At 36.2% G+C, this 27,142-nt stretch overlaps 1 protein-coding gene across 1 annotated transcript in view; it reads right to left on the bottom strand.

Annotated features, from left to right (window-relative positions):
* Window positions 1-19,259, bottom strand: part of fam110b (family with sequence similarity 110 member B) — a 35,196-nt gene extending 15,937 nt beyond the window's left edge. Inside the window, exon 1 of the mRNA XM_052615550.1 lies at window positions 19,102-19,259. The gene's annotated coding sequence lies outside the window, so the exon portion shown is untranslated. The remainder of the gene's footprint in view (window positions 1-19,101) is intronic.
* Window positions 19,260-27,142: the final 7,883 nt, after the last annotated feature.

The following is a 27,142-nucleotide window of genomic DNA, read 5'->3' as shown; positions in this document are numbered from 1 at the left end:
AATTATTTTATATTGTACAAAATAATATTATTTATTATAAAATTAAATAAAAGAAATCACAACTTATTATTACATTATTATTATTAATTATTAAATAAAACTCAATAAATACATATTTTAAATATAACAATTTAGTTTATGTAAATATATACATTAGTAAAAGAGTAAATACATAAATATTTGTTATTTTATGTAAATGAAAAAAATTACTGAATCAAAGCAAACATGAAATCAACAAGTTCACATTTTTTCATGGAATATATTTATAAATGATTTATCCATGATCATCATTATTTTATAAAACATTCAATTAGCAAATGACAATGATCCAACAATTCCAATCATTTCCCGGTGAGCAAAATCAAGTCTCACAACGCATTTTCACTCAGATATACATTACAACAGGGAAGAAATAAACTAAATAAACTTATCAATTTATGCTGGCTTAAATAGTGTACAATCAAATTGAAAATGTCAATGAAAATAAATATAAAATAGGATGTTTTCTAGCTGAAAAAAACAACTAAATCCAACAGTAGTGCTTTTGACCCCATTTATACATTCATGTAGGGTCTTTTTCAGTCATGCATTCTAGGTTTAAGGGTGAGCATGTTCAGAAACGCCTAATATAGCAGAACATAAATCTTGCTGAGAGCTGGTTGAGATACTACTGAAGCACAGAGACAGCCTTCGCTTTTCACGTGGACATTTGGCTTTCCATTCAGACGGCACTCCAAACAGAGCCAACCGCCGACTTTCACAGCTTTATTTATCTGTGAGCAAACACCAAAGCCTGCATTGTCATTCCAAACGAGTCTCGAGCCATGAATCAAATACAACAGCATGTGAGTCAGTCAGTTCCCAAATCTACAGCCAAAAGTGTCAACTTCACTTACTACAACACACGTATTCCACTTCAGCATGAAACTAAAGAACAACACCGAACAAAATAGTGTGAAATAAGAACACAGATCTAACAAACGATCATAGTAACATCCCTGAAATGATCTGTAGACATCAGTAAAGCTAGAACTCTAGACAGACATCAAACATCAGCGTGGTGAAGCGCATCAGTCAGATGCAAGAATGCCATTATACTGCTGAATGCAAATGCTATTTATGTTCATTGTCTTTTTCATGCAGACGCACAAACTCAAACTCTTCACCTTGGATGCTACTTATCTTTGATGGCACTCCCATCATGCCGTTCTGCCACCAGCAGCAGCAGAATCAGCACGCATCTCTCAAAGCTCCAGTTTTAATGAGTAAACAAGCTACAGCAGGGAGAATTCACATCAGTGGCAGTTAACGGTTATGTTTTTTGGTGCTAGATGCTTTTATTTAGGACATGGCAACCCAAAACAGTGTTGTTTAACAAAAATGTATACCCAACAATAAAAAATTATTAATATCATGAGTTTCAATAAAGAAAACAGAAAAAAAAAAACTACAACATAATGTGTTGAACAGTTTCTCCATCCTTTATAAGCCAATAAACCCATTTAATTTGCTATCAGACAATTATAAATGTTTTTTTGGATTAATTGTATTTTAAAAATTATATAAAATATTAGATTTTAAGATATTCGATTTTTCTCTGCATATTGCCCTACATGGTTATCTTAATAAAAGATAAAAAATAAAATACAAAAGTGAACATTTATTAATATTTGTAATATTACGTAATACAGTGAATTTCGAGCACCAACACTGTAGTAATCTCCTCCTTTCTTTTGCTCAAATGATCTGTAATTTGTGGGTTATAAAGCAAAGTCTTATGAACATTTGTTTCTATTAGAAGGAAGGCTTTGGTAACACTGTAGAATAAGCCAGAGTGTAAGTTGAGGACTATTCAGAACATGGGTCAGCAAACTCAGTCCTGGAGGCCTGGTGTCCTGCAGAGTTTAGCTCCAACCCAAATCAAACACACCTGAATCAGCTAAATCATGCTCTTACTTCCTCAGTACTTAAAACGTCCAGGCAGGTGAGTTGAGGCAAGTTGGAGCTAAAGTCTGCAGGGCACCTGATGACTAAATGTATTTTCTTTATTTTATCCTGGGGTCGAAACAGTGTATGGAGCAGTTAATACAGTTCACTTACTGGAGATTGGGAATTGTACTACAGAACAGCAGATACTTGAAGTGGCATTCAGTCATACTTAATTTTTTATGTTATCAGTAAATCAATTATTACCATTTTATACCAGTGGAAGTATACATGTTTTGTTGATCAATGTCAGTCATGACACTTTTTTTTCTGAATGCACCTTGAAAAACAGGTCATGTGAATGTGACTGATTCACTTTTATTTCTGTTGGGAGAATAAACTGTTTAATTGTATTTTAGTTGTGTGATTTGTGATGAAGGTATAGAGGTATAGAGGTTCTCAACTCCGGCGCTCGAGATCCATGTTCCTGAGAGTTTATAGCATAATGTTACAGCTAAACTCTGCAGGAAAGTGGGAACACCTGGAATAGACAAAATGCATTATTATAAATAAATAAATAAACTTTACATTATTACTTTAAATAAGCACAACTTCTAAATTAAATCTACTTAATATTTACTTGGAGTTCAATTCGATTTAATTTTCATGAACATTTTACTTGATAATAGCAAGTAAGCAAATTTGCTTAAAATAAATGTTAGTTCAAATTGTTACAAGGATTTTACAAAGTAATTTTTTCAGTGTATAGTGAAACATAAAAGGAACCACAGTCCATCCATGCTCCTCTTAAACCAACTTTAGGAGGCTCTCTTTAACTCAAGCTCTCCTACAGGAACGCAGGACAGTCCCAAACCACCAGGAACATTCCCCATCGCCACACACCAAGGTTTATTTTGAGGAAACAGGCCCCAGTGGGGCCAAACAGGTTGGGGGTGTGGTGACTTTTGCACAGGCCCTTTTGTTTACCAACAAGGCCAGTGTGGGAGAGACAGGCCTCCTTTGAGGAGGGAGATGAATAGGTTAGCTAGTATGTTAAAAGCAGGAAACAAATAGCGTCTCTTCACTAAAACATTCTTACATAGCAGCGCTGCTTTGAGAAAGAGGCCAAGCTATGGGCCGGCACCCACCACCAGCTTAATGAGAGCTCCTACAGAGAGAGAGGCAACACATATCCGTATTATTTCATTAATATTTTGTGAGACTATCAATCAAGTTATTAATCAGTATTTAACCTCCAAGATTGTTTGATGATTTAACTTTTAAGTAAAAGCCATCTATACTCATATAGATAGAGAATGCACATATATATTTATCCTTTTAGTAGTAGTAAGAGTTAAGAGTAACAAGTGTGAACACGTTGAGTTTATTCCTTCTCCTAGGGTCACAAGGCCAGGCTGAAGAGGGTCAGAGTGATCTATCCTCTACTTGCACTACGAGAGACGAAGAGAACTGTGACATTTAGAAATATATACCAGACATTAGGAATCCTGTATTTTTATTCTTCAAGATGAATGTCTGCATATTATGTGTGTGTATCCAACCGTAATGATAAGACACTTGCCAGTGGTAGAAAACCTTGAAATGTAGATAAGAGCTCTTTGTGTGTGTGTGTGTGTGTGTGTATCAGCACCTATGCTCTGTGAGAAGACCATTTTCTGCTGACCTCCTTTTGGAACCACCAGTCATGTTTTGGAACCAGTCAGATTTTTGCTGGCCAGCGCTATGACGCAATTACTGTAGTATCTTCTGTCTGGAGTATAATTGTTGGTGATTTTGAGTTGTACGCAGAGCGGCCTACGAACTCTATTCCTACGAATGCTGGAAAGCTATGGGAGGGTGGGAGGTGAGACAGAGAGAGGACATTGTGCTGAGTAAGGAGTGCTGCAGTGCCCGTCTGCTGCCTCATGATCTCTAAAGGATTCATAAACGCTCAGGCAGCCCTCATCTCTCAGCTCAAAAGCACACAGTTTCCATAGGAAACTAAAGGACCATTCAATGCTCCAGTGACACAAAGAACCTGATGACATCCATGTCACTGGATCCATGTTAATTTTTCAGATTTGTCAGAAGACAGAGGACTAAAGGTAAATCGAGACAGGGGGCTCAACAAGCATTTTTTTCTGCCTGCTCAGTCTGTTGCGAGCATATTTGATTTTAAGAAGAAAACTTGTAAAAAGTGTTTAATCTTTGATGAAGTAGCATAGACAGTGCTGGTATTATGCAAAGCTGTGAAAAATCCATGATGGATGTAATATCAAATAGCGATGCCATTTGAAAACCAGCTGGAGACTCAACAGAAACAAAACAATCCGGATGCAACATCGATGTGTGCACACTGAGTGTTTGCCCATTCACTTTCAGATTGATTTCAAGAACACACTGCAAGATATTTTGGGTGGTGCACAACATCCTCTTATGAATAATGGCACTTAGGTCACTGATAATTAGAAACAAAAGCTTCTCAGAGTCAGGCATCATATAAACCGGCTAATCGCTATTTGATCATGTTCTATGCTATAATTACTGAGGAATGCTGGTTCAAATAATGGGAATTAATTTCATTGAAAGTACTTTTTTGCCTGGCAGTTTTAAAAATAACTCTTCTTCAGCATGTTCCCATTCCCTGCTTCACCATCTCAGCTACCCAAAATGTCTCAGTAACACATCAAAGGAGAGGGAGAGGGAGAGAGAGAGAGAGAGAGAGAGAAACACAAGCACCCACTGAAATCACAAAAATATGACAGGATAGAAAGCCAAAGAATTTGAGAGTAGGATGCAAACACTAATGCATCATCTAAAATTATCTGAGTACATATATATTTATACACATGAATTATCAGATGATCATGAAAGTGGAAGAAACTGTGCTGTTTGCTTTGTAAGCAATTTTTTTTTAATTATAAGAAGGGGTGTAAAGTTTTTCAAACCAAACCGAAGAACGATACACCACCCACGCTACGTATCGCGTTACTCTCAGTACGTACCGCCATCCACCCTCGACCCCAGACAGCCCTGAGCCACTTGAGGTTGACCCCGCTTGCACCACGGCTCATCTTAAATCTGACGATGCATGTGAAATATGGTTTGCTAATAATAACAACACATAAAATAGACCTGTTGGATTCCCTCATTACAAGAGCAATGATCAAAAACAGACAAACAACACAGAATGACTTATGCGCACTACTAGTCGTTTACGCCAACCAAGACCGTTCTTTAATTTATACAGTAAAACATGCACTGTTATTTTACATTTGTTTACTTTTCAATTTCTGGGCCTGAAAATTACTGTTAAACACCTAAAAAAAATTGTTTTTTTCTATTTATTTGTGCTGTTGCTTGTAGTTAGATTATTTTTATTATTTTCTTAATTTTTATTTGACCACCGAACTGAACCGTAAACCAAACCAAAGCGTGATCTGAACCATTACACCCCTTAAAAAATTGTAAAACGCATGGTATAATTTACATTTTATTCGTTATTTTTATTTCAAATGCTCTGTTTTTTTTTTATAAAAAACTATAATTACCCATTTTATAATTAGTATATAATTTATAATTATTAAATGTTTTAATATGATTCCTTTTGAATAATAATAATTGGATTATAATCTTCTAATAATTTATTGGAAGTATAGGTTTTGATATCCATACAAAGATAAAATTTTATATAGAATTAAAATCTAAAACATTTCATTGGCAGTTCCTGAAAATACTTGGTATTGGATTGAAAAAAAAAAAACTGAGAAAAACACCGGTAAAAGAGAGAGGGAGAGAGCAAAAGTAATGGATGTTATCACATCAGCAGTATGGGCCGCACAACTCATGCTGCCAAATTAAAGACAGTCAGTCGTGACATCAGCAGTGTGCATGACACCAGCAGAGAGAAACACACACACACTCATCTGCCCACTGCCACCCACTCCTCTCTAATCTAATTACAGCCCCTCAACCAGCTGCTTGTGTAGGCAGACAACAGCAGCAGGACGGAGCCCGGTGCAGAGTATCAGCTATATCAAATTTTCATAAACCAAATCTTTTGGAGACGACCTGATTCTGCTGTTCTTTTAATAAGAGGACCAGCTGGACAAAGGAACTGTGGATTCAGACCTCACCCAGTCTATTCACTAAAACCACAGTCATCATCATAACCTTATACCTTCAAAACGCCTTAACACACACACACACAAAAATAGAGCATTCCCTAGTTGAGCAAACCCTTGTCATGGCATACATACTGAATTCTCAGCTCTGTCCAATCAAAAACCATGGCAGGAACAGCAAAGAACTGCAGTGTCAGATATTCCTCCTCAGACAACTTCAAACCAGGATACACCATCAGCAACCATATCGCTGAATCACTAGTAGGAATGGCCCGGAGTAAAAATAAATAATACATTTTATTTAGCATAGTGCCTTTAAAATAGTATGTCTTAAAGCTCTTTACAACACAAGCAAACACAATCCATTCCATAGCAGAGATGTATAAATTACTAGAGACCCATACTTGAGTAAAAGTACAAGTGCTCTATCAAAAAAGTGACTTGAGTAGAAGTTGAAGTGCTCTTTAAGCACCACACTTAAGTAGAAGTACTAAAGTATTCAAAATTCTTTGTACTTAAGTATTGCAAGTAGTCTATTTTAAAATTTACCACTCAAGTACTGAAAGTAAAAGTAGAAGTATTGTGTTATGTAGCTATTAAAGAAAATAGTCGAAAGTTTGAACATATTGTTTTTACTATTTCAAATGATTAACCTAAAGGACAATCACAATTCCTTTGACTGTGACTTCTTGTAAACAAAAAACGGTTACTAGGGTTAGTTAGCCCAATTTGCAAAATTATGTCATTAATAACTTACCCTCATGTTGTTTCAAACCCGTAAGACATCAGAGGGTCATTTAGAATTTTTTGAAGCATCGAAAATACATTTTGTTTCAAAAATAGCAAAAACTACGACTTTATTCAGCATGGTCTTCTCTTCCGTGTCTGTTGTAAGACAGTTCAAAACAAAGCAGTTTGTGATATCCGGTTCGCGAACGAATCATTCGATGTAACCGGATCTTTTTGAAACAGTTGACCAAATCGAACTGAATCGTTTTAAACGATTCGCGTCTCCAATACACATTAATCCACAGATGAATTAAGCTGTTAACTTGTTTAATGTGTCTGACACTCCCTCTGAGTTAAAACAAACCAATATCCCGGAGTAATTCATTGACTCAAACAGTATACTGTCTGAACTGCTGTGAAGAGAGAACTGAAGATGAACACCGAGCCGAGCCAGATAATGACTCGTTCACGAGTCAAGAACCGTTTCTGTCAGACGCGTCCGATTCGTGAACCGAGGAGCTGATGATACTGCGCATGTGTGATTTAGCGTGAAACAAACCGACACACAGAGCGTCTAAACCGAACTGATTATTTTGGTGATTGATTCTGAACTGATTCTGTGTTAATGTTATGAGCCCAGGTGCAGTCAACGCCAATGACGCCATTGCGTCGAGCCCAAAAGAATCGGTGAACTGTTTTCTTCAACTGGTTTATTGAATCGAACTGTCAGAAGGAACTAACATTACTGGTCATCCGAGAACCGATGCAAACGGTTCTTGACTCGTGAATGAGTCATTATCTGGCTCGGCTCGGTGTTCATTTCTCTCTTCACAGCAGTTCAGTCAGCATGCGCATTCTTCTTAATCGCTTGCTTCGCTCAATGATGTGCCAGCTTCATCAAACCTGCCATCTACAGTTCTGGCAGTGGTTTGTAATGGAATGATTCGTAACATTATTATAATTGTAACGAGTAACGATGCAGCACATAAAAAAAAATATCGGAGTAAAAGTATTCAACTCAGCGAAAATATGTACTGAAGTAAAAGTGGAAGTAGGAGAAAAAATAATACTCCAGTAAAGTACAGATACTGCCTTTTAGTACTTAAGTACAGTAGTGAAGTAGTTCTACTTCGTTACTATACATCTTGGTTCCATAGTAATACACAAAAATACAGAATAACAATCAGTTAAAAGCAAGACGAAATTAAAAAGTTTTAAGACGAGATTTAAAAATGCCTAACAAATTTGCTGTCCTGATGTCAGCCAGCAGTGAATTCCACAATTTAGGGGCATAAGATGAAAATGCCAGGTCACCCCCAGAATGCAGTCGTGTTTTAGAAACGACTGATAGATCGCAAATTCCAACTAGTTGTAAAAGATTTTGAGTGTCCAGTAAGAAGGGTGTTACAATAGCCTCAACAAGAAAAGACAAAATAATTAATTAACCTTTCAGAGAAAGACAGCACAGGTTGTAACCGTGCAATATTTCTGAGATGAAAGTAAGGTCTTAAAGGAAAACGCCATGGTTTTTCCATATTCCACTATGTTCTTCCCTCAACTTAGAGTTGATATGTACCTCTCCCGTCACTGTAGCGCGTGGCACCACTATGATAGCGTTTAGCTTAGAATCATTCATTCCTTGGGATCCAAACAGGGATGAATTTAGTAGCTACCAAACTCTTCCATGTTTTCCCTATTTAAAGACGGTTACATGAGTAGTTACACGAGTAAGTATGGTGACACAAAATAAACTGGTGATTTCCTAAACAAAATCAAGGCTTTGTAAAAGAGCATTATAGGACCCCTTTAAATGGTTAGTTCTTCCAAAAATGACCATGTCCCAAAAAATCTTGTTATTAACGACTTACAAACCAGTAAGACCTCCGTTCATCTTCGGAACACAGTTTAAGATATTTTAGATATAGTCCGAGAGCTCTCAGTCCATCCATTGAAACTGAATGAATTTAATTTCTTAATTTATAGGCCCCCAAAAAATGACATTGGGATGACCGCCCGACTCGGCCCCCTTGAAATTTTCAATTTGGTAATCTGACCCTCAAATTAAACTAATTGAATAGCCCTGCTCTAGGACCTTGGTTTCCAAATGAAATACAAAACTTGCTTTCATCGGAAAAGAGGACTTTGGACCACTGGGCAACAGTCCAGTTCTTCTTCTCCTTAATCCAGGTAAGACACCTCTGATGTTATCTGTGGTCCAGCAAATTCCTTGACATGTCTGTGTGTGGTGGATCTTGATGCCTTGAGCCCAGCCTCAGTCCATTCCTTGTGAAGTTCACTCAAATTCTTGAATCGATTTTGCCTGACAATAATCTTAAGGCTGTGGTTCTCTTGGTTGGTTGGGCATCTTTTTCTTCAACACTTTTTCCTTCCACTCAACTTTCTGTTAACATGCTTGGATACAGCACTCTGTGAACAGCCAGCTTCTATGGTAATGAATGTTTGTGTCTTTCCCTTCTTGTGAAGGGTGTCAATGATTGTCTTCTGTTGTCTTCAATGATTGAACTTTCTCTTCAAAACTGTTTAATTATGACGCAAATAACCTCCATCAGCAGCTTTGTCACTGCAAGTCACTGTTTCTGGCATTCTTGGTTGCACTGGTAGCAAAACTGCATGTTGACCTTTTTATTCTTCTAGAAATGAACATTCTGGAGGGAAAATGGTTGTAAATAAATCACACCAGTTTATAAAGCATCATACAAAGACTCTGACAGATGTTTTTTAGCTAGTGAGAAGACTCTGAGATGCTCTTTTCCTGACAGTCATTTCGCACGGTTTTGCTAACATATCTTAAGAGAGTGGGATTTTGGAAAAAAGGGGGTCTAATTAAGTCCTGGGAGGTCTGTAATAGGATAAAGGTATCCTTGGGTCAATCAAGGATTTAATCTTAGAGGTGTTCAACCCCGTGCAGTTAAGCCAGAGTTGATGTGGCTCAGAGAAATACTCCATGTCTTGAGTGCAAGAAGTATGAGTTTTAATCTTGTGTGACTGATAATAAAAACAAGAAAAATAGTAGTCAGCCAAATCTCCATTCTTTGGCCAAGTATGGTGTAGGTTAGCAAAACAGTTAACATTGCTTGCAGCTCCTTTAAATGAGTCTTTTGAGTAAAGTTGTACAAATTGTGAATTCATCATGTGACATTACTGCTGCATGGTATACATGTTAAAAACGACATATGAGCCTCTCTGGAGCCACAACTTCTGTTCATAATTGAGAACTGTAAATTATTAAGGCATGTTCATCGATTACTAGCTTATTTAGCTACATGCAACAAAACACCTCAAATGGGTAAATTTTCCAACACTAGAGCTGAACAACATGTATAATGTGGCTGAGGCTGCATCGGCCTGTAGATGTTTTTCAGCAGGGGGAAGGTTGACTCACAAAAAAGGCCACTGTGACTCAGAGCTCTTAATCCTTCCATAAGCGCAGTTTCATCTTTTCAAGTTGTTCTTCTTGAACACTGTGGGAACATGCTGTCAGAGTACAGGAAACTTTTGTACATGGGAATGTTATTTCCACAGAGAAAGAAAATCCAGCTTTTTGCTGATCTGTCTGATGTCGTTTCAAAGTTTCCGCTACATCACAGCACATACATTATTTAGGAAATTATCAAAAGTCAATTTTATTTTGAATCATTTGCAAAGGTTGGAATCCCATCCAAAATGTTTGAGAGCATTCACAAGACAAATGCATTAAGACTCGTGATTGTCTCATGAAGTGCTTGACCTACAACAAGTGGGTCACTGACAAATCAGACCGTCCAAGATAAAAGAAAAATCTAATATACACTACCATTCAAAAGTTTGGGGTCGATAAGATTAAAATAAAATTAAAATGTTTTTATGCTCTTTATGCTGTAAAAGTTTAAAATAAGTTTTCTATTTTAAAATATTTTAAAATGTCACGCATAGAGCTGAATTTTCTGCATCATTACCTCAGTCTTCAGTAAATAACCAGTATATGTTTTTTCAGGATTCTTTATCGAAAAGTTTAAAAGAACAGCATTTATTTAAAATTAAAAACATTTGTAACAAATTTAAATCTCTACTGTCACTTTTGATCAATTTACTGCACCCTTAATAAATAAGTATTAATTCCTCTAAAAAAATCTTATGACCACAAATTTTTAAACACTAGGGCATAAATAGTAACATTAATATATTTTCCATAAACCATGAATATATGTAAAAAGAGTGTATACATCTTAGTAATTATTTTCAACTTTTCACCTTATTATTAATTCCGAATATTTTGTGCATTCCTAAATTTTCCCAATAATAAGTCAAATACATTTTGAACAAAGTAGATATGTAATCCAGTCACTGCATGTATGAACTGCATTTTAATATATTTACAAAAAAAGATGTTGTTTTTTTCTGAGGTGATTTATTGAAACAGCTCTGAATCAGAATAATCCTCTCATGATCATTTATAAAGAGATTAATTCTGGCAGTTATCCAACCAGACAGACAATATACAGGTATCTCTGCTGCCCACTCCTGAATCACAAAAGCCCAAATCAATCTTTAAAGCTGAACTACAAATAAGAGAAGCTTGCTCAAACAATTGTTTGCAATTAAAAAATAAAAAATAAATGAACATTACGGCATTAAGAACTCGATGTTCATTTGTAATAATACACTAAATAATGCTGTTTATGCCAAAGCATAAAAAATCTAAAAAAATAAATAAAAAAACACCACAAGATACTCACACGATGAAAATTCCTTTGAGATCCACTCAGAAATGACACTTTTCCAAAGTTAACGTACAAGGAAACACAGGATCACAGTACACATCTTTCAACATATGTCATTGCCGGGTTTAGTCCTGTAACAGTGGCAGTGGAATGATAGTGTCCTACAGACTAAACAAAATCTTACAACCGACTGGACACACCAGCCAAGATTGCAGTTAGCCCTTAACCTATACAGTCTGACTGCCTTCCTTAATCACAGGTCAACATTGAACTGCTTACCCTTTTTCCTTTTTTCACTTTAAAAAAACATGTTTGGGATAACCAGAACTTTATGTGCAAGTCCAATATGTTGCTGCGAGACCATGTACAGGTCAAGTCTTGGCCCACAGAGACGTAGCCCAATTACAGTTCAGAAGCAGTGCTTATAGCAATAAAGAGTTAAGAAACATCTTAATCGCATCAGTGGAGATTGTAGGCCCGATTTCAATGGGATTAGACTGTCATCACCGCTCTCGCTGCCCACAAAAAAAAAAAAAAAGAAACACGACATACAGGGTCACTTTTAAATGACCTTGAGCCTGTAACGAAAGATGTCTATTGAGAGGAAAGATATGCTAACATCAAGTTGAGATGAAGCGTTAATAAATTTTATCTCAGGGATTATGATATTATATAAGGCCATGCAATTTGGTAAAGAGTAAAAAAAAAAAAAAAAAAAAAAAAGTTGGCATCAAAGATAGTGATTCACATGCAACAGCTACTACTGAGTCACTTAAAGCGGTGCCAAAAACTGTGAGAATTTGGCCATTTTGTGACCGAAAACAATATTGTAAGTTTTCTAATGTGTGAAACAAAATTGAGTGAGAAACTTATAACCTAATATCTGTCATATGCCCCGAAGAAGAAATCCAGGAAATGCCTATAGCTGCAGCTGAATAAACAGAAGATTGAACTGCTTTCATTGATTCAACGTGACTAATAAACACACGACTATGGCAATATGGTTTATCTGAGTTCTTTTTATTATAATTGTCATCATAACAAATATATCTATAATGAAATGCTAATCAACATAGCCATTATAACAGCTTAGAATACAACGGAATATTGTGTGCCTTAATTATTCTAAGAAGCCACATCATCTCACAGAAGAATTCATTTTAAACACTCGACTTATGTTACGAAATGAATTTGGAGTATAAACATTTTGTTGAATGTGGTTTTTTCACATGTTCTCAGATTTACTTGTATATTTTAGATATGCAAACATCTGTCATTATCGAGAACGATTTCGTCAATTTCATAATCCTACAATTATATCGTCTGCGATCATGAATGCGATTTTGCATAGCTTGTTAGAGATGGAGATTTACTGCTAATCACAGAACCGGCTTTACTTACTAAATTTGCATGACAATCACAATAAATCTCGATTCAATTAATCGTGCAGCCCTACTTTACTTCAATTTTTATCATAAAGCAGCTTCAGTGTGTTTATGTGGGTGACTGACCTCGAGGGCCTGAACAGAAGAAATTAGCCACAGAAGATTTCCATGTCAAAGAAGGCAGAGTTCCAGAGCATATCTACCTAGTCCATAATCACCACGGACCAATGGTAGACAAAAGGTTTTAGTGACCAGAGTAAACTTTTGCTTGAATTTTGAATTTATTTTTGCAAAAATTTTGTTCAAAGTATATCAGACCCTTTATGAATAATGTCTTAATAAAATACAAAAAAGCTTTGTTTAAAGGGATAGTCCTTGCAAAAATTAAACTTCTATCATCATTTACTCTCCCTGTTGTTGCTCACACTTTGCTTTATTTACTCTACATTAATCACAATTATGAGTCACAATTCACTAAACTGTGCTAAATGAGCCCAACCAAACATTCATTCAATGATCTCCTTTTAAGCTCTTCACGAGACAGAAAGTCATATTGGTTTAAAACAATATGGGAGGAAGAATTAATGACAATTTTTATTTGGCAGAACGTATTCAATATTTTCTTGAAGGGCTGGGGATAGAATATATAATTATCTTAATACAAAAAAATAATACAAGTCAAAGGAAAGTTACCATCATTAAAGAAAAACAAACATTTATGTGTTTGCACAGACAACATATCTGCATTCTGCCAATACTGTGCCACCAGATAGAACTGGCATTTGGATAAAGCTAATGCACTGCCACTTGAACCAACCCCTGGAGGTAGGGCACAATTTTACTCAGGGCAGGATTATCTGAGACCAAGTGATTTTTATGTCTGCACAACCTCCAGGGTGCATTAAGTGGACACACCATCATGTATTTGTTGCTAGATGCCCAGCGAGTGAGCTAATAAAATAACCGTCTAAACCCATCCCACAACAGTCAATAGCATGAGGGTATTCAGAAGAATACTGCACATTCTATATAATGTAAAGCAGCTGTTAGCAGCTAGCTGACGTAACCATTCCAGAAAGAGAAATAATGCCAAGTAAATAAGCACCTGAAATGAGATGACAGCAGAGATTAATTCCTCTGTTCTCTAGTCAAGCACACTCCGGACAATGTAAAATAGGTCAGTGTTTGAGTGTCATGCTTGTACTTCCGCCAATGCTCCCAACTATTCACCGATCAGATTATTATTTTTTATTATTCCTTTATTTTTGATCTCTATAAAAGCAGTCATATGAACACAAGCTGGCAGATGATGCAAGCTGCAGACATTTTATTAATTCTGCTAGACATGCTGCACTAATAAGTGAGTGATGGGGAGAATCTTTCATTTTGGCTTGAAGCCTTGGGAATTTAAGTATTCCTAAAATGGCGGGAGATTGTGCTTCTCTCACACATGTAAGGCTAAACCTATTGTTTGTGTTGAAAATGTTCGAATGAATTTGTTTAATTTTTTATGTTTTAGCCGTGATTCATATCCACTTACATTATAAGACTGATAGACTGCAACGGTTTCAGTAAAAAAATCTTGGTTTGTGTTTCTACTGGAGAAACAAAGTCATCTACATCTTGGATTCCCCGGGGGTAAGCAGATAAACATCAAATTTACCAAAAATGCTCATAGCTGAAGAAACACAATTATATGTGATTGTATTCAATTTTAGAAAGAATTCCAATATGTAAGCAACTGCTGTGAAATGAGTAATGAGGGAAGTTTTTACAGGCTAAATATTTAAAGGTGTGTATGGCAATATAAACATTAATAATACTGATTATTGAGAACATAACAGCTATTCCCTGCTCTGAGTCCATATCCATCACCTCTTAGCCGGTAAAAGCAGGATATTAAAATTCTGCCTCAAATAAAGATCATCACCCATGGAGATACCGATTGAACGATTTCTAATAATCCTCCGGAAGTGGGAGAAGGAATGTGACCTGGCACCCAGCAGCAGTTTCCATCTGCTGTGGAGCACCTCCATAGGACTGCTTTCATCAACACCTTCTGTTGAGCTCTTCACACTCTCAACAGTGTGGCCTTAATCCTTCATCAGCTGACCCAGCGTTGGGCCACTTTAATTGCAAAAATATTTCTCAGGAGCCTTTAAACAAGATGCAATTGCATTTCCTTATGATATGAGTCGACAAGGCCTGTGCTGGAATAAGTGCTGAGAGATTCAATAAAGGCCTGATCTGCTGTGCTTACGCAAGGATGTTATTTGTTGATGCTTTCTGTAAAATCAAAGCAATATTTAGTAACAGGCCCTGTAAAATGTCTGCAGCAGTTATGTAAGAGCAGGGCCTCTAAATCTATGAGCCCAAAACAGGACATAAAAAAAAGCAATAAAACCATAATGGTTTGAGGTTGTAGCCACATAATTGGGTTACATGACGAACACAATAATAGTGGACCAATAGCCAGATGGCCCGAGATCAGGGAGTGGGATCATGTTATGTTTGTTGAACACATGTTTTTATGCCTATAGAACTACTGATGAGTGACACTGGCTAACTGGTTTAATCTTTCACCTAAATTTGATATTTTCAACCTTGCTACTTTAATTAGCATGCTAGCAGTTGGTTGTGATTTTACGTCAGACAGTAAAACCCAGTGTTCCTGCAGTTCAAACACTGGGAGCGCTGGGATAGCAAACACCAAGGACATGGGTTCAATTTTTTTGGGGATTGCCTGAACTGATAAGCTGATTTATTTTTACTTTTAACTAATAATTGCTTTTAAGATTCTACAATACTTTTTCTAAATAATTAAAATAGAAAAAGTATCTATATATATAGTTAAATCAATGTAAAAAAAAAAAAAAAATCTATATTTTAACTACTAATGTAGACAATTTGCTAAAAGTCAGAAAGTGAATACATAGGCATTTAGGCAAAATATTATAATGTAAATTAAGAAAAATTGATGTTCATTCTGATATTTACTAAATACCACATTTAACAGTTATTAAAATGTTGTGTTTTTGATTAGGTTTAAGTGAGCATTAGATGATGGCAAAGGTAAACTAAATATAAAATATGGGAAATTAGCATTTATTTAACATCTAATTCAACTGAGCAAAACAGCCAGTAATTGATATAAAACAAATATATTATGTATCCCTATTTAACATGAAGAAAAATTAATATTCAATGAAAAAAAATTTTTTAATTAAATTTAATTTCTCCATCATATAAAGTATGTTACTTAAAATAAAATGTAAAATTTATGGCAGAGAGGCTGATAATAATATTAAGGCAAATACAAATCTGACCTGACTGGATCAGCAGAAAAAATAAATCACTGTAGACTTTAGATGGTGTACAGTATTTGTAGACGGACAAAAGAGCAGTGGTTCTGCAGACAGGACACCTGCACTCATCAGCATCATATCAAGCTCGACATCTTTGTATTTTCTGTTGTATCTAATACCCACCTACTCTGAGGACCCTTTAAAGCAGACCAGCGGCAGAAAGAGGAGTATGGCACCTATGTATATAGCCACGTGCACCTACTCTCAGACACAAACACACGCCACATTACAAAAGCCTGCTGGGGGTCAGGCTATGCAGCTGCGGCTCCTATTGATGTGAAGAATCAGACAGATGGGCCTAAACTGCCCCAAGAGAATAAACAATATAAAGGCAACATGAAACCACAATAACGCAACCTGGACACAAAAGTGTTTCATCATCATCACCACCACTAAGAACTACTTGGTCAGAGGGTGTTCTCGTGAATTCAGTCAAGCTACTGGACATCCATTGATCTTTATTATAAAATCTTTTACACCAAAACTCGTTTAGTGTGATTAATTTGAATAAATTAATAAAATAAATCTAAGGTTGAAGCTTAGGGCCAACTACAGCGAAAGCACAATCACCTCCATTTTAAACTAGATCTGAGAACCATCAACAAGCACCTGGTTGTATGATATTATATTTGTAGTAAAAAAAAAAAGCTTCTCAAATTGAAAACACTCAAATGAAGTACAATAAAATTGTTACAGTTGTCTTTGCATATTAATCTGATCAAGCATTTTAAAACATAATACATATACAAGGCATGTAAGGAAGTGCATGATAGACACAAATGAACTAGGCTGCATGAAGGGAGCAAAGTCACCGTCTAAAAGAAAACACGGTTGAATTCTGCCTCAGATTTCGCAAAGGGTTTAAAAGGCTGATATACCTACTGGATTTAATTACTCATGATTTATCCTGGGATTCACTGCATGTACTGTGAGATGATGGATAATGCTCAAGACAACAAAAGTCACCATGAATGACCCACTGGATCATCCGCTTAAATTATGACTGGCTCGACCATGTACTGCAAGGTGCCAACATGATGTCAAAATCTGTCAGCTATTCATAGACCACTTCGCTGATGTTTTTAAGACAAAGTGGAGACTGTACTACAGTCCTTTATTTTCTCAAACCCTGAGAGCAGTGGTAACTGCATTTTTTCATCTGTTACCTCTAAACGCAGTTCATTTCCGCATCTCTGCTGAAGTCATCATGACATTCCTCATATAATCATGGCTTTAAAATCCCAAGACACTGTTCCAGCTCTGCTCTTTTCATTCCACATCCCTTCTTACACCACCGAAGAAGACAGAGCACTACATTCCTGTTGTGTTGTTACCAACTTCTCTAAGTTTGATGCAGTGTAGCCTGTAACTAAAATGCAAAATGGAAGCGGCCTTATTTAAGACATAAAGTTAATAAAGAATTAATCTCACATTACCTAATCCAGCTGTTTTGATGTAAAACCTAGCTTTCGGCGAACAAATTGTTAAACTGTTTAACGTATAGCCGAAAAGTAACAAAAATGTCCTTAAACCAAACATGACATGTATTAATATTATCATGAATGATATGAATTAAGCTTGCAGATGATTCTAAGAAAAGTCCAGCATACATCACAGGAGAGAAGTCGTTTCATCTGATGATCGGAATATAACATTTTGATAACAAATTATCTGGTGTGTATATATATATATATATATATATATAAATGAAACCTATGCTCAATAACATGCACTTAAGGAACAGATGCATGTTACAAAATTATTTGGCTAGATGTGTTTTTTTTTTTTTTTTTTTTGCATTTAACATTGTTTCCCTGCTATCCATAAACTGTGACCTACCAATTGAGTTTAAACTGACCATTTTTATTTTGTGAACCAACAAAGTTTGAATTTAAAGTCACAGTTCGTTCCTTGTGCTTAGAACAGCCATTAGTCTGTGGTTGTTCAAACTGAATGGCCTAAAATAGTGACATTTTGGCTAATGACTAATGCTCGAAACAAGAATTTTGAGATCCAAGCTCCTACTTTGTATGATCATCCCCTTAAGCAGCTATCCTAATCCAAACAGCCTTTAAATCTGGTTTGAGCAGATGTATTTTATACAAGTAATTTTCATAAACACAACAGGTCAGGCAGGGCACCCTGTCAAATCTTGGATGTCTGGACGACTTAAACGAGCTGTCATTCTGGCTCATCTGATACCCTTCAAACCTCTATTTTAGAAACACATAGGCAACATCTAAACAGTATAAAACTTGAGGCACAAGCATATGGACAGATTTGAAAGAACAAGGTATTTGTGAGTCTATGTGCTTGGCATGCTGGAACTTCATTAGAAACGGTCCTGATAGACAATCAATTACAAGAAGGAGCCAGACTGATGCATCTACAACATTATCAGACAGTTACAACAAAGAAAACAAACTCATATGTGGAGAGAGAGAGAGAGAGAGAGAGAGAGAGAGAGAGAGAATGCCTCCTGTTACTTGAAGCGCATTTATTGTCTGTCTGCTCTGTAATCCATGCGTTTTCAAGACAGCAACATTTCCACCTTTTGACTTAAAATGCAGTTAAGTAGAAGAATATAACGCAAGCACCGGCTATACTTAACAAAGCACTCTTCATATGTGCTGCTTATACATAAAAATAGCTGAACATAAACACATTGCTGCAAATCACATGCAACATGTCATTGGCAGTGTTCACGTCCATGGAATTTGGATGTCTGCGGTTGAACAATAGGTGAAGGATGCTAGACTGTTATTGAATGGGCTGTAATGAGCTCTAAACAGACACTGACGCATGCTAAATACAGCGTTAGATAAAATGACATTTACAAAAAAGAACTCACCTTTCTGATCTGAGCGTAAACACTTCAAATGAATGAGGAAGCTGCGGTATATTTCCGTGCTCATTCGCTGTAGACTAGAGCTGAAAACCTTGCGTTGGCCAGCACCTACCAGCTTATTGAATCCCTTTGCATCATGAGCCTTAGATCCAGAATAGACCGTTGTGCGAAAGAGGGGGAATTGATCAGATTTTATCATTTCCTCTTAACAGTATTAGTTGATGTTCAGTTTCACATTATATAAAAAAAATAGAATATATAATCAATTAACCGATCAAATATTCAACATGTAGACTCTTTGTACAATGACTTTTCGGTTCTAAATTAACAGTTCACCCCCGTTTTCAATATACCTCGGTCCAATTTTCTTAAAGGGGCCGCTACGCTTAGCACGCACAGCTGACGATTTGTGGTCCGTTACATGAAATGTCAAATATAAATAATGAACTTGACCTCTGGGTAAAATTATTAGTGTTAAACACATTGATGTTTTTAAACTGGTGTTTTAGTTGTTGTTGTTGTTTTTTTACTTTATTTGTATATTTTAAAAAGTTAAAAAGAAAAAAAACATGAGATGATAATAAGAGTTGATAATTGCTTACACCTTAATGCTTATACATTTAAACATAATTAACTTATGTATTAATTTCCATATTATTATAATTATTATTATCATTATTTGGAAGACTATTATGTGCATATTAAACATAAATCTTCCATTTAATGCATTGTGATTTCGTCAATGGTTAATTTGCATCTGCAGTGCCTTGGCATGTTTTGGTTTGTTTTAGTCTCTGTGTTTGACAAAAACCTTATAAGACACATTGTAAGATAAATCAAGTGCATTAGTCATGCCACTAATAAAGTACTAAAATATTTGTTCAGTGGTCTGAATAATTCAGCTTGTTTAAAGAACTAAGCATCTTTTTTAATGTACTCATATCTCATCATACTTCTAAACAAAAACAAAAAGAATAAAAAGGGGGGTGGGATCTGTAAAAATGTAGCAGAATCCATAATGTTGTAATATAGCATTTGCTGCTATTGTTCCTGGCACATGCTTTTACTGATTAATCTGAAGAACTACTCAAAGTCTTTGAAACTATAGGTTAAATGAAAAGATACTATAATAATTTATAGTAAATACTATAATATTTTTGTTTTGGTAATTCTATGGTTGCCGTGGTAATAGAACAACTATAGTAATATAAACAAATTACTTTACCCAATACTGCAAGTTTTCTACAACTATAGGGTATAATATACTACATTACAGTTTAGTGTAGCAAAAACTAAAGTATTCTACTGTAGTTATTACAGTTTATCAGTTCACTATAGTTAATACTACAGTATGATGTAGCATTCATTAACAAAGTGCTATAAATACTATATAATACAGTATAATACACTTCATACTATATATACTAATTCATCATTTATTCATCAATGTGTGTAACATAGGACTTTCATTAAACAATTATCTTTAGCTAATTAATTGTTTACAGACCTGCCAACAACTGGAGTACCATCAGTGTGGCTGTACAGGACACAGGGTTTTGGGTGGGTCGTATTCATAGATAGCTACATTATTACCTGAAGCTCCATAGCAGTTAATGTCAAATCATAATTGTAAAATGAAAGATTTAATGTTAAAAATTTTCCAAAGGGTTAGCAGTTAGGAGATATTAGTGATATTTTACTCTCAAAGGGGGACTTTGAGCGGCACAGGCTTCTGATGGGTTTCACTTCACAGACCTTCCTGTTGCCAAGCAACAGCTAAACTGAGCTGAAAATTGGAATTCTTGTTGTTGGGCAGAGCCAGAATCAACATCATTTCACATCACTAAACTCAAGACATATCAACAATTATTGCACATTTAATAAATCTGAGTTCAACACATAAAGAGTGAAATCCTCTTGCTGCATTTACGTCCTATATATATATATATATATATATATATATATATATATATATATATATATATATATATATATATATATATCAAAAATAATGTTTTTAATTAAACCATGAAATATTCACCTCATCTCAAAGGTACCATTGAATCACTTGCCATATATTTTTGTCATTATACACAATAAATCTACCTAATACTGCATACTACCTAATACAAAATAAATTGTATGTACTCTTAAAATTTACACCAGAGCTGATATGGAATGATAATGCAAAATTTATTATATCACATTTTACTCACTTACTATTTTCTTTCTATATCAGGCTTTGAGTCATAAATATGCTCATTGTAAAAGCTGAGTGAGGCATTAGCATATGCTCTCCGTATGTGGGTTTGTTGTTCCAAGAGAAATACATGCTGCGCTGAAGGAGCCGCCAGACATTGTGTAGACACTGAGAGAGATTACGAGTGACATTCAGCCTCTAGTCCCATGAGGCAAAGCCCTAGCTGACCCACTCTTGAACCAGCCGCCAGTACCATTACACATGCTCGATTCCAAGCTCCTGAAATGCAATGTGATCTTTTCAATTAAGCTGATTTAGTTCAACACATTATCAGTTTATAGCCATCTTTATATTGTAAAGGCACAGAAAACTCCATCTGAAGTAAGAAATATATACCAGGAAAAGGCACATTTACAATGTAATACTAGACATAAAGAAATGAACCACATATACATGTATCACATATATATGAACTTATGAGTACTAAATGTCACAGTAGACTTACTCTGGTTTATATATGTATATAATATGTGTGTGTGTATGAGCTTGTTTATGTGGTTAATGAGGGCACAAATTTGTATAATGACATGGGTATGACACAGGTATTACAATGAGGAGGTGGTTTATGAGGACATTTTTAGTGTCCCCGTAATTCAAAACGCTTATAAATCATTCAGAATTACTTATTTTGAAAATCCAAAAATGCGCAAAGTTTCCTGTGAGGGTTAGGTTTAGGTGTAGGGTTGGGGTAGGGCAATAGAAAATACAGTTTGTACAGAATAAAACCCATTACGCCTATGGAGAGTCCCCATAAACCACATATACCAACATGTGTGTGTGTGTGTGTAATTCTGAAAAAGTAGAAATTATATATATATATATAAATACATATATATATATATATATATATGATCCAAATATAAGCCTTACATATAAGGCAATTTGTATGATTATTAAGATAAGCTACGTATTAGTTTGAAATGCATGCCACAATGCTCATGTGATTTAAATCCATGGAAAATGTATTCATGCAAGAAGGTCTGAGTGGCAAATGCGCTGGAAAACCGCAAAAGTGTAGTTTCTCACGGAGTCATGCACTTGGAGAAAAGAACAATATTTTCATCCATAAAGAGTCTTCTTTGCTTAATTTTTATTCCACCTTCTGGGCCACAAGTTGTGGTGAAGCTGCAGTGAAGCTCAGAATATATCAGTGATCTCAGAGCTCTGCTTAAAACAGAATGACCCAGAGCTACACAGACTGACTGGTTTGATTCTCCACACCAATCTGCTTCTGTGAATCCCTACAGTACTTTGAATAAAGTCTATAAGTGTGCCAGTTTAGTCTAAGAAAAAAAAACCCTCCTAAAATATGTATATTATATGCAGTGCTAAATGAAATGCTTAAGAACACATTTGCTACCTCAATACTGAACAATCGATATCAATAATGAGTTTGGGATTCATTTAAATGTCTGATGGATAAAGCTTAGTGGATCTTCAGCATTTACTGAATCAACTGCAGGTTCCCTTTCCCACAGGCAGCATCTGCAACCAATCCAAAACACTATGTAGGTCAAGTTCCCACCACCCTAAATATAAAAACTGGTTGAGCACTGGCACATCCACAAAATCTCTTGCTCTCATTACACAAAGGGATTTCAGCTGGATCTCAGTTTCGAACCGTTCCCAAAACTGGAACGAAACAAATAGGACCTCAAGTCTGAGAATATAAATGTGACATAACAAGAAATAAATGTGCATGAGGTCATGATCGGGAGAGAAAGGAAAGCAAGACCTAAATTGAACTGTAAGAGTGTACTGGAATAAATGAGAGGTTTCTAGAAACAGAAAGCCTCATTTGCTTTGTTCCATTTCACATTCTTCATAAAAGCAGCCTCCCTGATAATATGATACCGATGAGCACTCATCCAGGAAAGAAGCGTCTACTCAAACTCAGCCCGGCTAGGAGGCTTCAAACGCTCCAACGAAATACAGAGATGGATGGAGACACAGGAATAGTGAGGGATGAGGGAGTCAGAATTTCTTATTCAGCAATTCTGAGTACAAAAAAGCTTTTATCCCTTGCATCTGCATCACTTAGACGGACACTGGCAGGCACAAGCAAAGCTTTGTCAGGAAAAACTTTTGGCAAAAATGAGAATCAGTGCACACAGTCAGCTCCACTTGATGTTCTGAACAAAGGTCGTCTTCGGGTTATGCTCACAGCACAGTGTAGAGAGGTCAAAGGGTGTTGGTATTTTGCCAATATCAGTTGGAAAGACTTGCTTCTCTTGTGTAGATTAATAATGTCCCTCTGAGAGAAACCCCCTCTCAGTGTTGGATATATTGTGCTTGCTCCACATGACTGGGACAAAAGTGCAAGGAGCAGTTGGGGTAGAGCTCTGTTTATATGAAAGTTCCATTCAGTGTGAATCAGCACAAACATTTTCCAGGAATTATGACGAATTATTAGTTATTTATGTACATTGTTTTTTTAAATAAGTCTCTTTTATGCTTACCAAGGCTGCATTTATTTGATAAAAATAAAATGACATTAATTCCAGTGATTGCTATTTTTTTAGCAGTCACTGTCAGTGTCACATGACCCTTTAGAGATCATTCTAATATGCTGCTCAAGAAACATTTCTTATTGTTATCAGTGTAGAATTTGTAACTTGAATGTGTGACACTTCACTTGCAGTTATTGTACAAAAACAAAAAAAAGTCTGTAATGCTGCTTGAGATCGCAAAGTTGAATTTCTTGTCATATTATTTAAATGAATTATCATAATCATAAACACTCTGGTTTGTAGTGCGCTTACCACACTTTGTTATTCTTAGGTAAGTTATTTGTCTAATGAATCAGAAGTTTGCCACATATCAATAATAACCATCATTTCGACTAAACATGGTGGATAAGAAATAATTATTTGAGTTGAAATGATCTTACCTGTATGTTTTTAAAAAATTTCTGCTAAGAAAAAAAGTAATCCATTACAACACACCTGGCCTAACAAGAAGATGAGCAATGAGAACAGAACAATAGATAACGCAGATGGTGCCAGTTGTGTTTGTATGTTAAAATCGATCAGTACAAATGCCATGACTGACCAATCAGAAATGAGTATTCCAAAGTGGGTGTAATAAATAATTGTTCACAACAAAATCGATTGTAGATAGATTACGATGATTGAAATATTTCCATGAATACCCCACAAAATGTTCTCTGAATGTTCACAGAAAGATTGTCATCTACCAGTGTGTGTGTGCTGGCATATGTTATTGATTTGCATGAAAGGGGGATAGATAATAATGTAATGGAAGAAATGTGCTGTGATGCTTCAAGAGCAGCATTAACTGCAGGCGGAGCGCATATGGAATTCATCAGAGACCAGGAGTGTCTACAGTCCTGTGTTTGGCAAGGGATCTGCCACAACTACTGCCCCTGGACCCCAGGAGGGATTGTATAATTTTACTCAACCTGAGAGAAGAGCAAAAAAAAAAAAACACTGAAAACAAGTACAGTTTTCCCATGCACAATGATAATTTGTCATAGACAGCATTGTTTTTGTGTATGCTTTTGGAGCAACTTTGCAACTTTTTTACATACTGTCTGTGACTTTCAGTGTTTAAAGGGAGTTGTTTGTTGAACTTTATAATGTTAAAGGAGACTTCAGAAAATCAGACTTTTTCTATGTTCAAGTGCTATAATCCGTTCCCCAGTGCATCTACCAACCCAGAAAAAGTGAAAAAGGACAACCCATTTATTTTATTTTGCTTAGCATTTTTCTGCAAGCATATGTGATAAAACGAGCTGCTCTGATTTGGCTTCCCTGGTGATGTAGGAAGGGGATCATATTATAATATTACTGGCCCGGCGCCAACCAATCAGAAGCTTAATGGCCCACCCTGGCTCCACACTATAACAGCCAATCACAAAATTGGTGTGATATTCAATTGAGCTCCACATATTTTCTTTTTTGTTTTCTTACTGACCACTCCCACAAGGTGTGTGTTCCATTCCATAGTTGCAAAATATAAAATAAAAACAACAGAAAATTTAAAGAATATAAGAAAAATTTACAAAAACAACAATAAACTGAACAGTATTTATATAGTTTTTTTTTTTTACCCCTGATTCACCATAAGTGAAGTCATGGAAGTTGTGGCCTAGTGGTTAGAGAATCGGACTCACAATCAAAGGGTTGTGCGTTCGAGTCTTCGGCCGGCAGGGATTGTGTGTGGGGGGAGTGCATGTGCTCTCTCCACCTTCAATACCATGACTTAGGTGCCCTTGAGCAAGGCATCGAACCCCCAACTGCTCCCCGGGCGCCGCAGCATAAATGGCTGCCCACTGCTCCGAGTGTGTATTCACAGTCTGTTTGTGTTCACTGCTCTGTGTGTGTGCACTTCGGATGGGTTAAATGCAGCGCACAAATTCTGAGTATGGGTCACCATACTTGGCTGAATTTCACGTCACTTTCATAATGTCTGAATTGTCCTTAGTGCATCTTCTTCTTCTTGCTTTACTGCAGATCGCAGACTTATAAGTGCATTACCGCTACCTATCTCTCAAATGGACCACTGACACTTTCTACAGTCTCAGTTAGGAGTGTCAATGTTCCATTTCAGAGATAGGTGGCGGTAATGCACTTATAATTCTGCAATCTGCCATAAAGCTAGAAGAATCGAAATAATTTTACATTTCTTTCACAGACCTATCATTTTGTGACTTTACACATCAACGTATCATCACGAGCCGCAGGGTTTAATTTGGTTTTGTTTGTGTATGGTTTTCTTTTGTTTTTGACTGAACTATCCCTTTAATCTTCATGTTTCTACCCATGGCGCTGTTTTCACTTAAAGGGGTCATATGATGCATTCTCTTTGGAGTGTAACAAGCTCTTGGTGCATAATGATCTGTAAAGTTGTAAAGACTAAAGTCTCAAATCCAAACAGGTATTCTTTATCAAAGTTAAGACTCTGCCACGCCCCCCTAAAAGGGCTCTTTCAAACACGTCCTCACATGTCTCTGTCACTATGTGGAAATTTTTGCGTAATGCTGCGCAAATGTTCATGCAAAGAAAGAAGGCGTGGTTTCAATAACCGCTGTTAGTGTTGAGGCAGCCATGTCAGGAAGATGCTGTGTGTATCTAGGCGATTACTTACAACAGAACAGCAACGCATTTTATGGATGACTGTTTTGTGAACCTATGAGAGGAGGTCATTCTGACTTTGTCATTCTGTCATTCTGCTATGACAATCTGGTGCTTCTGAATCAGCTACCGTAAGTATGTTTTGTTATTAGTTTAAGTATTTGCTATTGACTGTTCAAATGCGCAGTTTTGCACGTGTGTGTGTGTGAGAGAGAGAAAGAGAGAGAGAGAGAGAGAGAGAGACAGGGTCACACTGTGGAGTCAGCTACAAACACATACAAGCTTCATCACTGTGTCTATCACCGACTCGGTTCACCTTTCAGGCTTGAACTGATGGTAAAACTGATGACATTAACTGTTTTGAAAGATGAAACTCGCAATTATGGAAGGGTTGTTACATTTCCCACGAGTGCTTGCGGTGATCGGCCAATCACAATGCACTGGTTAGTTGGCCAATCAGAGCAGACTGCACTTGAGAGACTTTGACTCGTTTGAAAAATAACAAATACCAATGAAAAATGTTTTTTGAACATTGAAGCATGTCAACATATTCTGTTACACCAAAAACACGAAATAATGATCTTTAATAAAGCATCATATGACCCCTTTAATATACAGATCTTACATAAACGTGATTTGTTTCACAGCTGTCTACCTTCACAGACATCACTAACTGTGTGCTGTGTGA

The sequence above is a fragment of the Carassius gibelio genome, chromosome A2, assembly GCF_023724105.1.
Source record: "Carassius gibelio isolate Cgi1373 ecotype wild population from Czech Republic chromosome A2, carGib1.2-hapl.c, whole genome shotgun sequence".
NCBI lineage: Eukaryota > Metazoa > Chordata > Actinopteri > Cypriniformes > Cyprinidae > Carassius > Carassius gibelio.
Note: the sequence above shows the minus strand (reverse complement) of the source record. Positions and strands in the feature narration are given on the sequence as shown.